Source organism: Rhinoraja longicauda, chromosome 26 (assembly GCF_053455715.1).
Source record: "Rhinoraja longicauda isolate Sanriku21f chromosome 26, sRhiLon1.1, whole genome shotgun sequence".
NCBI classification, from domain to species: Eukaryota; Metazoa; Chordata; class Chondrichthyes; order Rajiformes; family Arhynchobatidae; genus Rhinoraja; species Rhinoraja longicauda.
Genome location: NC_135978.1, coordinates 34,013,149 through 34,025,987, shown reverse-complemented (window position 1 = coordinate 34,025,987; position 12,839 = coordinate 34,013,149).

The window sequence follows — 12,839 nt, the reverse complement described above, 5'->3', positions numbered from 1 at the left end:
ATCATCGTACCGCAACCAGAGAGCAATGCTGAACTACTATCTACCTCTTTGGTGACCCTCGGACTGTCCGTGATCCAACTTTACTGGCTTTACCTCGCATTAAACGTTACTCCCTCATCATGCATCTATACAATGTAAAGGATTCAATTTTAATCATGTGTTGTCTTTCTGCTGACTGGTTTTCACATAACAAAAGCTTTTCACTCTACCTCGGTGCACGTGATAATGAACTAAAACTAAACTAATTGCGCTAGGTAAGGTTATCCCATGTACCGCCACCCTCAGTGTGAAAACGTTTCCTCTCGGGTTTCAATTAAAGCTTCCCCCTCCCCCCTCAATCGCATGGCAATGGCACTTACTTATTGACTCCCCTGCCCATGGGAAATGATTATGCATTCAACCTATTTATTCCCCGAATGATTTTATACACCACTTTAACACCACCCCTCAGCCTTTTACGTTTGAAAGAGTAAAGTCATAACCAACCCAACTTTGTTCAGGACCTCGAGTCCATGCAACCTTTTCTGTACTCATTCCAGGTTAACATGCAATAAATCCCGAAAATATAACTGGTTGATTGGTGCGTTACTGTTGCATCAGACCCAGCAAGCGCAGATGTGCAGACTCTTGGGTCTCTCATGCTCCTGTTCTCGACCGCACAGCACGTCCATCGTTGGAAACGTGGTTGCAGAATTATGCTCTAAAGATTTCACCAAAACTGGACACGCAGAGCGTTACAGTTTAATGGGATGTCCTCGGTACAATGCTGCAGTTCAGACTTTATTTTATGCCAGCACATCCATTTAACGTTCAGGCAGAGGGCGATATCCATATGTGCACACGAGTGGATATCAGCATCCAGTCCAACTGTGTCCCAGCATGCCAAGTCCACATGCGATCTAGTGATATTCAGCCAAAACAAAACGGTCGCTTGTCACATTTGCAGAAATGATAGCTAATGGATCTAGTTGAACAATTGTCCCTTTTAATCACCATCCACTATTAACTCTTATATGCAGAACTCCGTTTGGAAATGGATTGATAATTTGAGAGACAGCCGGACCAGTACAAACCATGTTGCCGCAGGAGGAATACGAGGCGCCTTGACGTGATTGTTACTGATATCCAGATGAACCTGTTCAACATCGGAATCCAGGCTGGCCCAGATCCTGTCTATAATCGAAGGCATTTCATTACGTGGAATAGAAGAGTGCGCTCTGAAGTCCAATACAGTTGGGGTATTTCCACCGCAGAGTAGGTGGGGAGATGCAGAGAATCCAGAGATGGAATTGTGTTGCATATTACGAATGACAAGTATCAATTTTCAGCAAAGATAGACATAAAATACTGGAATAATTCAGCTAGACAGGGAGCATCTCTGGATAGAAGGAATGGGGAACATTTCGGGTGGAGACCCTTCTTCAGACTGAGAGTCAGAGAAGAGGGTGACATGGAAGGGTAAGGTATGAAAACGGGACATCAAAGGGGGTGGGGGTCAAGGAAAATGTGGCTAGGGGAAGGTGACAGTGAAGCTTATAAATATAAAATATTCAACCTCTCCTTGGCAAAGTCCGTGGTCCCCGCATGCTTCAAAAGATCCATCATTGTACAGGTGCCAAAGAATGCCTCTCCAGCGTGTTTAAATGACTACCGACCGGTGGCCCTCACCTCGGTTGTCATGAAATGCTTCGAGAGGCTAATCAAGAAGCACATCTGTGCCCTCCTTCATCGCAACATGGACCCACTACAGTTCGCATACCGTCCGAACAGGTCCACGGATGATGCGGTCTCCCAGGTTCTGCACACCGCTCTCTCTCATCTGGACAGCCAGGGGGGCTATGTGAGGATGCTGTTCATTGATTTTAGTTCAGCTTTCAACACAATAGTCCCCAGCAGACTGGTTGAGAAGCTGCTGGAACTGGGGCTTAGTACCCCTCTGTGTGACTGGGTCCTGGACTTTCTAACCGCCAGGCCCCAAGTGGTCAGGATGGGGGAACACACATCTAGCTCCCTCACCCTGAACATACGATCCCCCCAGGGTTGCGTCCTTAGCCCCCTACTGTACTCCCTATACACACATGACTGTGGGGCCAGGTTCAGCGCAAACTCCATCATCAAGTTTGCTGATGACACTGGTGGTGGGCCGGATCTCCGACAACGATGAGAAGGCCTACCGGGAGGAGGTGGCTGATCTGGCACTCTGGTGTCAGGGCAATAGCCTCCTCTTGAATGTCACTAAAACTAAGGAGCTGATTGTGGACTTTAGAAGGGCTAAACATCCAAGGACGTACATGCCACTGGAGATAAATGGGTCTACTGTGGATAGGGTGAGCAGTTTTAAATACTTGGGAGTCCACATCACAGAGGATCTGACATGGGAAACGCACATTGCCGCACTGGTGGGTAAGGCAAAGCAGCGCCTTTGCCACCTTAGACAGCTGAGGAAATCCAGAGTGTCTCTGAGGATCCTTCATTACTTCTACTCTGGGGCTGTAGAGAGCATCCTGTCCGGCAACATTACATTCTGGTTTGGGAACAGCTCTGCCCAGGACAGGATGGCCCTGCAGAGAGTAGTGCGTTCGGCAGAACACACCATGGGAACTACACTCGTCCCCCTGCAGGACCTATACATCAGACTTTTGGGTCTCTCGTGCTCATGTTCTCGACCACACAGCACGTAGATCGTTGGAAACGTGCTTGCAGAATACTTCCAATACGTTGGAAACGTGCTTGCTCTAAATACTTCACCAATATTAGACACGAAGAGCGTTACAGATTAGTTTAGACTTCATTTTATGCCACCACATTCATTTTAACGTTTAGGCAGAGGGCGATGTCCGTATGTGCACACGAGTCGGTATCAGCATCCAGTCCGACTGTGTCCCAGCATGCCATGTCCACATGCGATCTAGTGATATTCAGCCAAAACCAAACGTTCCCTTGTCATTTTGCAGAAACGATAGCCAACGGATCTAGTTGAACAACTGTCCCTTTTATCCACCATCCACTATTAATTCTTCTAAGCAGAACTTCGTTTGGAAATTGATTGATAAATTGAGCCGGACCAGTACAAACCATGTTGCCGCAGGAGGAATACGAGACGCCTTGACGTGGTTGATACTGATATCCAGATGAACCTGTTCAACATGAGAACCCAAGCTGGTCCTCATCCTGGCTATAATTGCAGGCATCTCATTACGTGGAACAGAAGAGAGCGTTCTGAAGTCCAATACAGTTGGGGTATTTCCACAACAGAGTAGGTGGGAAAAAGCAGAGAATCCAGAAATGGAATTGTGTTGCATATTACGAATGACAAGTATTAATTTTCAGCAAAGTTAGACATAAAATACTGGAATAAATCCGCGGGACAGGCAGCATCTCTGAATACGAGAAATGGGGGACGTTCGGGTCGAGACCCTTCTTAATTGAGAGTCAGACAAGGTGGAGTAACCGAGATATGGAAGGATAAGGTATGAAAACGAGACATCAAAGGGGATGCGGGTCAAGGAAAATTAGAATAGATCATTATTAGCTAGGGGAAGGTGACAGCGAAGCTTATAAAGATAAAACTTAGTCAGACTGGTCGGAATGGGGGAGGGATGGGGAGAGAGGGAAAGCAAGGGTTACTTGACGTTGAAGAAGTCAACATTCATACCGCTGGGTTTTCAGTAGGGTGTGTGCGTGTGTGATTGATAGAGTTCCACATTGATACAGCATGAAAACATGCTCCTTAGCCCAACTTGACAATTCTGCGCTCGACCCATTTTCCCGTATTTGGCCCAGAATATCCCAAGTGCCAGGCAACTGAATTATCGTATCACAAGGAGAAGTCATTGATCGGACTTTGCTAGCTTTACCTTGCACTAAACTATTCCCTTGTCATTTGTCTATTCACTGTAAGTGGCTCGATTGTAATCACGTATTGTCTTTCCGCTGACTGGATAGCATGCAACAAAGCTTTTCACTGTCTCTTGGTACACGTGTCAATAAACTAAACTGAAATGGAAACGTTCAAACCCTGTTCCTGTGATATGTTGATATAACCAGAATCATTTAGTTTGTTTACTTTCAAGAACAAATGCGTTGGTAATAAACTATCTTATTTGCTAACATAAACACAAGAAAAGCAAAGGAAACCTTCAAAGGGTATTTTGGGAATGTGGCCAATTGATTAGAGCATTCTAAAATAAAAATAACTGAAAAACATAAACAACTCGCAGGTGCTGACATCCTTAAATAAAAATATATGTAAGGAAATTCTGGCCAAGAGAAACGAGATAAGAGAATCTTCTTGTGCTGCAGGAAAGGTAGGGAAGATAAACAGGTAAAACAAGGTGATTTAGAAAATTCAGAAATTATGACAAAATTGGGCATTTTTAACCCTAGAGCCTACGTGATGAGAAACTTGATGAGAAACAAGGCTTACATTGTGAACGTAACTTCAAAATGATGTCAGGAGAGACAATAAATAATTTACGAAGTGTTTAGATTGAAGACAACTAGCTGGAGTGAAGATGAACATGGAATGTTGTAGGATGGAACTGCAGATGTTCGTTTAAACCGAAGTGAGACACAAAAAGCTGGAGTAATTCAGCTGATCAGACAGCATCTCTGCAAAAAATGAATAGATGACGTTTCTGAAGAAGGGACTCGAGCTGGAACGTCACTTATTCTATTTCTCGAGAGATGCAGCCCGAACCGCTCAGTTACTCCACAGTGGGATAGGGACAAGAAAACACAAAAATGTTGGAACAGGGAAATGCAAAGTAAGAAATGTCCGGTACATTAGGCCGAACAAGTGCTCATAGTAGTTATTACCTACTTTAACCCATCATGAGGCGCAATCGACGGCAGCCCAACAGCTCGGAATTCCTGCTGTTACTGTGACGCATTTGGTTAAATAATATGCCACTGGTCTCTGTCGTCCTCTGTGTTCCCACATTGCCATTGGATTATAGCTGTCAGTGCCTAGAGCATACTATATATGCCTGCGCTCGGTCAGCATTAACTGAACTGATCTCCCGGTGGCCGAGCCCTTCAACTCCCCCTCCCATTCCCAGTCTGACCTTGCTGTCATGGGCCTCCTCCAGTGCCATAGTGAGGCCCACCGGAAATTGGAGGAACAGCACCTCATATTTCGCCTGGGCAGTTTGCAGCCCAGTGGTATGAACATCGACTTCTCCAACTTTAGATAGTTCCTCTGTCCCTCCCTTCCCCTCCTCCTTCCCAGATCTCCCTCTATCTTCCTGTCTCCACCTATATCCTTCCTTTGTCCCGCCCCCCTGACATCAGTCTGAAGAAGGGTCTCGACCCGAAACGACACCCATTCCTTCTCTCCCGAGATGCTGCCTGACCTGCTGAGTTACTCCAGCATTTTGTGTATATATGCTATGGTTCCGATTACCTGGCAAGCCCAGTGGTAGTGCGCTAAAGGTAGGTTTCTTTACATTATTCTAGACTGTGTATTGATGTGGAGACGATTCTACGAGTTTAAGAGCTCTCTCTCTCACCTCGCACGAGGTTCTGTGTTCTCTCTGCCATCTCAGAATATTTGGGTATAAAGTTGCGACTGTAATTAAGAAATCCTGGCACTCTCCGTACCCTTCTAACATTGGTGGGTCTAGCAGTCGTCTCAACATTTCCCTTCTCTGCTCTCTCTTCTGTTTATTACCTTACCCTGGTTTATGCTCCAAATATTGTCCTGTAGATTGAGCTATTGGGGCCTTTGGGTTGATATTCTCAACCCCGCTCCCCGCCGCGTTCCCAGACCCTTGGCTAACACTACCCGACGACCCATCGGTGTCTAGATGCAATCAGGAAGTCACCCATATGTTGTACGATTGTAATCTCCTCAGCCTCCAAACCTAATGTCATTAGTTTTTGTCATTAGTTGAAGTATGACTGGACGACTGGAAAACCCTTGGGGCAACCTTGCCTATTTATACTACTGGCGCCCGTGAGTAAAAATAAAAATATTCAGAAATTCCCTGGATAGCGGAATATCCAAAACCAGGTAGCTATGTCCACCACTGTAAATCATTTTGCTCTGGGATCTATTCACTACCGCATTTGCCACGTTCGGGTGCAAATGAGGATTAAGTTTGTTCAAGGCAGTATGCGCGATGTTGTAATGACTCATATGACTTCGATATGACGATATGTCTCATCTGTCGATATGACTCATATGTCTTCTTTCCTGGACTGTTCGCAACGGATCGAGTGAGTCTCACGGTACGCGACTTCTATTAGGTTCTTTCCCTCCAGCATAAGCTTCTCCGGTCTTATTCGTTATTTTAATCTGGTTTGTGCACTTGCCCTCGATCTGCACTTGATTTATTTTTACTATTCTACAGTTCCGTGCACTCTTCACTCTCCATCCCTCCCCCATCCTAATTCTCCGACCAGTCTGACTGTCCGTCTGATCAAATGTTACATTGTGTGCCTCGTTGCCGCCCGCTCTTAGCAATCAATGATCTATTCTACATTTTCCATGAGCTTCGTCCCTTTGATCTCTCGTTTAGCACACCTTGCCTCTCCATATTTCTCGTTTCCCTCTCCCCTGACTCTCATTCTGAAGAATGGTCTCATATAAACATAGAAAATAGGTGCACGAGGATGCCATTCGGTCCTTCGAGCCAGCACCGCCAGTCTCGGCCCAAAGCGTCAACCAGTCCTTCTATCCAGAGATGCTGCCAGTCTCAGATCTACGGTCTGCCTACGGTCGCAGACCGATTTGTCCTTCCCACGGATTTGCCTTCCCGGTCTCACAGAGCAGCAACCCTGAATTAGTCCAACGTCCCCGGTGGACGATGGTAACGGGGCCAACTTGTTTTCGAGGAAGACTCACGTGGAATACGTGATATATATTTTAGAATAAACAAATGAACTAAACTAAACTAAAAACAGAATGCCAACCGTGAGAGAATACACGTCCCAGGACGGATGTTTTGTCCTGGTGTAGATACTTTCAGATACAAAACAAACGTCGCTTATTATGCTACATTCACCTACATTTGAAACCTAGCGAATAGTGAAAGCCTTGGTTAGAGTGGATGTGGAGCAGGCTTCCAATAGTGGGAGAATCTAAGACCAGAGATCTAGCCTCAGAGTTAAAGGACGTTCCTTTTGGAAGGAGAGAGGAGGACTTTCCTTAGTGAAAGGGTGGTGAATCTGCGGAATTCATTGTCACAGGTGGCTGTGGAGGTCTTTAATGAATACTTTTGAGGCAGAGATATAAATGCTTGATTAGTATGAGTGTCAATGGTTATGGAGAGAAAGCAGGAGAATTGGGGTTAGGATGGAGAGGTAGATTAGCCATAATTGAACGGCGGAGTAGACCTGATGGCCTAATTCTGCTCCTATCACTTATGCACTATTTTCCCACCCCAGGTGTGTGTTGAGTGGTCGATAGGCAGTTTCCAGGCAGAGGCTGACTTAATGCCAGAGTATTTGCAACGCAACTGAGTCTGGCATGCCTCAGTTTCATCAAGTTTTCAGAGAGGCCTTTGACACAGGCTTGATGGTCATCTTACAGCTTGGCTGATCTGCCTGAACAGACTACACGCATTCACCTCACCCCCTGCCTTCACGCTGTCAAACGCGGCATGGCAAAGAACATGAAACATGTCTCCCCAGAACCACTAGCAAATACAATATCTGGTTCACCTCATAGTAACTGGTAAAGTAGAGTGTCTGTGATCACCCGTCTTTCTCAGTCGCATTGAAAATGAACAAACACACACAAATGATGGAAGTCTGACAGAGAAGTCTACAACGCTGGGAATATTCACCAGGCCTGGTATTGCCTGTGCAAAGAGCAACAGACTTTGCTCATGACAAATTGAAAAGTGTCTGACATTTGATGATGATTATATGATGGAGCTTTATATGACCTGTTGAATAGAATGAAAACTTGCAGGATTGATTTGTTTGAAAGCATTTAATAGTTTCGGAATACATATCAATCTGCAGCGAGTGGTCCTCAAAACTCGATTTGTTTCTCCAGACGTCCGTGGGATACGGGTCCCTTGGATATGTGGTTGCTTTCACGAAGTCGAACAGCTGAACTGCACGGATTCTGGCCCTTCTGCCCACCTTGTCCAAGCCGAGCAAGTTGGCATTTTGGGCTGTCCTCAGTGACTGCATTTGGGCCCTATCGCTCAAAGCCGTTACTATCCAAAGATCTATGCAAATGCTCATTAAAAAAAGCCGTAATTCTTTCCGAAGATAGACACAGAAAGCTGGAGTAACTCAGCGGGACAGGCAGCATCTCCGGAGAGGATGAATGGGTGTCGAGACCCTTAATCCGACCAGTTAGGGGAAATTGGAACGAGAGATAAACATGATGATGTAGAGAGATGAAGAACAATGAATGAAAGATGTCCAAAAGAGTATCTTTATAATTCTTTCCGCTTCAGCAGCTTCCTCTCGCATCTAATTTCTATATATGGACTACCGTCTGAGCGATAACGTTGCACTGAAGTCCCTGTCAAATTACCCCTCTCACTTTAAGCCAATGCCCTCTAGTTTTAGGATTGAAGGTTATTGCTGTGATAATATTATTTGAGTTGAAAAATTGTAGCGTTGTCACGAATGCAGGAACGAGAGTGTGGGGTAGATTGTATTGGAAAGTCCGCAGGATTTTGCCTGTGGTTGAACGTCCCAGTTATGCGCCGAGACATGACAGGATGGATGCTGAGAAACAGTGCCTCACAACAGCGACGTTGAGGGTTGTTTACTTAATAGAGTAAACAGCACCTCATATTTCGCTTGGACAGTTTACAACCCGGCGGTATGATATTGATTTCTCCAACTTCAAGTAACCCTTGCAGTCCATCTCTCCCCGTCCCTTGCCCATTCTAGTCGCTGAATAAATTTCAAAGCCGTCTTGTTGAATCGCATTCTTTGTAACTCGTTTCCATCTAGTCCATAGCTGACAATGGCCCATTTCCTTTATCATCGTTACTATTTTGCATACCTTTCATTCATTTCTTCCAAATCTCTAAAACACCGTCTCTGACCCCCGTTTCCCTTTCCCCTGACTCTCAGTCTCGAGCAGGGACCAGAAACGAAAAGTCACCTATTACTTCTCTGCAGAGAAGCTGTCTGACCCGTTGAGTTACTCGAGATTTTGTGTCTATCTTCCGCTTCAACCAGCATCTGCAGTTCCTTCCTAAGCAAACAGTTCGTGGCTGTTTCAACAGAAGAGATTGAGTGATCTTAAATGTTATTTTTCACCTTTAGTTTAGTATATTATTGCACGTGTACTGAGGTACAGTCCAGAGATTTTGTTTTGCTTGCAATCCACTCAAAGGAATAACTCTTCATGAACACAATCAAACCGCCCACAGTGCAATGATAAATGTAAAGGATCAGTTATACAATATTTAGTGCAAAGGTATAACATTGGAGTCCGATAAAGTCTGACCAACTTTGAGCTGGTTGCCTTCTGCCCGATTAGAGGAAAGAGGCAGATATTTCCGCAACATTTAAAAAATAATCAATTGAATTGCTCAGATGTAGATGCCTACGGAGGAATTGCCAGACATTGAGGTAAGTATAGATAACCTAATGCTCGGCATGACAATGGTGAGCCGAAAGGTCTGTTTCGGTGCAATCCTTCACTAAGCTCTTTCATCTTCAATGTAAAATCTTATTATTGTCCCACTTCCACTGATGCAGCAGTGTTAGCGTCTGTAAATAAAAACAAAACATAAAGAGATTACAGTTATTGAGAATCCCAACTTCTAATGGAACAGTTAGTTGTCTATATCCCCACCCTCCCGCTGAGTTTAACTGTCATTTTCTACAGGGAGTTAGCGCCGATTAATGTTTCAACAGGTTTCATAATCCATACAACGTCAATTAAGTATCTAATTTAAATCTACCCTCTTCCCGTCCGTCCCTTTCTCTCTTCTACCGATTCAACCGGGTCCTCTCATACATCTCATTCTTCCCAATCCTCTACACCCTATCGCCCACCTCGTTCTTCTCCACCAACTAGCCGACCTGCCCATCACCCTTACAACTCCCGCCCCACTGTTGCCATGCATCCCATTATTATATTTGTTCACCTTCCCTCCATAACATTGTATCTCTCTCCCCAGATTGAATAATCTGAAGATGTGTTAGTCTCCACTCATCATATCCTAGCCGCAGGCATTCTCTTCGGCCTTCCCTTCCCCACCACACATCATCTGCCAATCTACCACCAATCCCCTGCCCTACCTCTCCCTCGCCTTTGTACACTGGCTGTCTCCTCTCTACCCTTTCAATCCAAGTGATTTCGAAGCGTCGAATGACAATTCCTCCACGGACGCTGCCTGACCCACTGAGTTCCTCCGGCACTTAGGATCGGACGTTATTATTAATTTTGCATCATTGGTAAAATATTGGAATAAGGATCATCGCTACATCGGAGTTATTGCCGTTCGGTCTCCGGGTACATTTTCTTTATTCTTATTCCCATTCACACTTGTCTCCACAACATCCACAGCCGGAATGCACGGAGAGCTCTCTTTCGGCCCAGGGAGGAGGGGGGGAGGGAGGGGGGCTTGGGCCCTTTCCCACACCCCCCATTCTCTCCCTCCCCAGCCCCACTCTTACTCTCCCCACAACCCCCTTTTCCCCACGACCTCACAGCCCCATGGCAGAGTAGACACACAATAGCAGCTGCTTGTCCATTGTGGACGTCACACGCTGAATACCGCGGGGGGGGGGGGTAAGGGAAGGGGGGTCAGCTCGAGCTCATCTCACAGGGGCATTGTGACGTCACATGCTGAAGACCAATAAAATCAGTTGAAAATAAAATGTCTAAACTTTAAAACCTCTGTAATTTTAAATATATACGACCAAATTAAATGAAAATATCACGGCCGGTCGTCCGGGAGATTGGCGATTAAAGCGGTGCAAAAACCGTGGCGCTACGGTTCACCGTTTTGCCGAAATCACTGATCCAAATATACATACATTTATTCACATATATTAGTATATATATATATATATATATATATATATATATATATATATATATATATATAATATATATATATATATATATATATTATATATATTCATAAGATCTGAGTTTTAGTAGTTACACTAGGCCAAGTGTGCCCGTTGGGCCCGTCCTCGTAGGGTTTCCATTGTAACCGGGAGGGGGGAGGGAAGGGGGGGAGGGAGGAATGGGGGGAAGGGAGGGAGGGGGGGGAGGGGGAAGAGGGGGAGGAAGGGAGGGAGGGGGAGTGAGGGAGGGGGGGAGGGAGGTGGTGAAAGGGGGAGGGAGGGGGGGGAGGGAGGGGGGAGCGAGGGAGGGGGAGGGAGGGGGGAGGGGAGGGGGAGGGAGGGGGGACGGAGGGGGAGGGAGGGAGGGGGGAGGAGGGGAGGGAGGGGAACTCCCCTTTTCCCAGTACCCCTCTTTCCCCCACCACCAAGCCCCCTCCGCACGAACCCCTGTTGTCCCCCCTCCCCAGTCCCCATTCTCAGACCCCCCCATCTCTCTCCCCAGATACAATGTTACTCTCCCCCCACCCCCCCCTTTCCCAGCACACCCCTTTCCCCTACTCTCTCCAGCCCCCCAGCACCAACCCCCCAACCCCGCCTGTCCCCCTCCCCAGTCCCACTCTGCCTCCCCCCACCCCCACTCTCTCCTCCTCCCACCCTCCCCGTCGACCACACCGTTCCTCTCCCCCCACCCCCCCTTTCCCTACCAGCCCCCCCCCCCCCCCCCCCCCCGTGGTACCGACGATAAGCACTTACGGATCGTGCAAGGAGGAGGAGGGAGCTGCGGAGCGCGGCCGTTACTGTGGCGTGTCCGAACTACTGGAGACGGATAGGGCGGCGGCGCGCTGGGTCCGTGCGATAGCGGGAGAGGGTTTTCCCGGGTGTGGGAGAGAGGAGAGAAGCAAGGAGAGAGAGGATGACGTGAGGCCGGTGATCGCGGGCGGGCGGCTCCATTAAAGCCCTCCTCCCCAGTCCCCACTCTCCCTCCCACCCCCACTCGCACTCTCCCCCCCCACTCGCACTCTCCCCACCACCCCCCTTCCCACCACTTTCCTCTCCCCACACCATCTTTGTGAAGTCGCGACGGGCCGTCAATTGCTGCGGCCCTGGTCGACGCCGCCATCGGTGGAAGCGGCCGCTGAAGGAGAAGAAAAAGAAGAAGCTTCCCGCTGCGCTGCGGCCTGTGTGCGGTGACGGTGCGGGGCGCGGGAGGGGGACTCGAGGACGCAGTGGCGTGGGGTGAAGGGACGGATGAGCGAACCATTAGTTAAAGGTGCGGGGGGGGTTGCGCATTATGAAAAAGTCGGTGGGTGGAGCGGCATTAGTGAAAGTTCCGAGCGGGGGGAGAACGCATTAGTTAAAGGTCCGGGGGGGGGGGGAGTGCGTTAGTTTAAAGATCCGGATGGGGGGATCGCATTATGTTAAAGTTGCGGGGTGGGGGAGGGGGGGGAGAGCATTAGGAAAAAGTCCGGTGTGGGGGCGCATTAGTTAAAAGTCCGTGGGTGGGGGGAGCGCCATTAGTTAAACGTCGGGGGGGAGTAGCGCGAGCTCATCGCTTGAAGACGTGCGGGTTTCATTGTGACGTCACACGCTGAATACCGCGGGAGGGGAGGGGGGCAGCGCGAGCTCATCTCACAGGGGCATTGTGACGTCACACGCTGAAGATCAATAAATCAGTTAAAAATGAAATGTTTAAACTTTAAAACTCTGTAATTTAAAAATATATACGACCAAATTAAATGAAAATATCACGGCCGGTCGTCCGGGAGATTGGCGATTAAGGCGGTGCAAAAACCGTGGCGCGACGGTTTACCGTTTTGCCGAAATCAATGATCCAA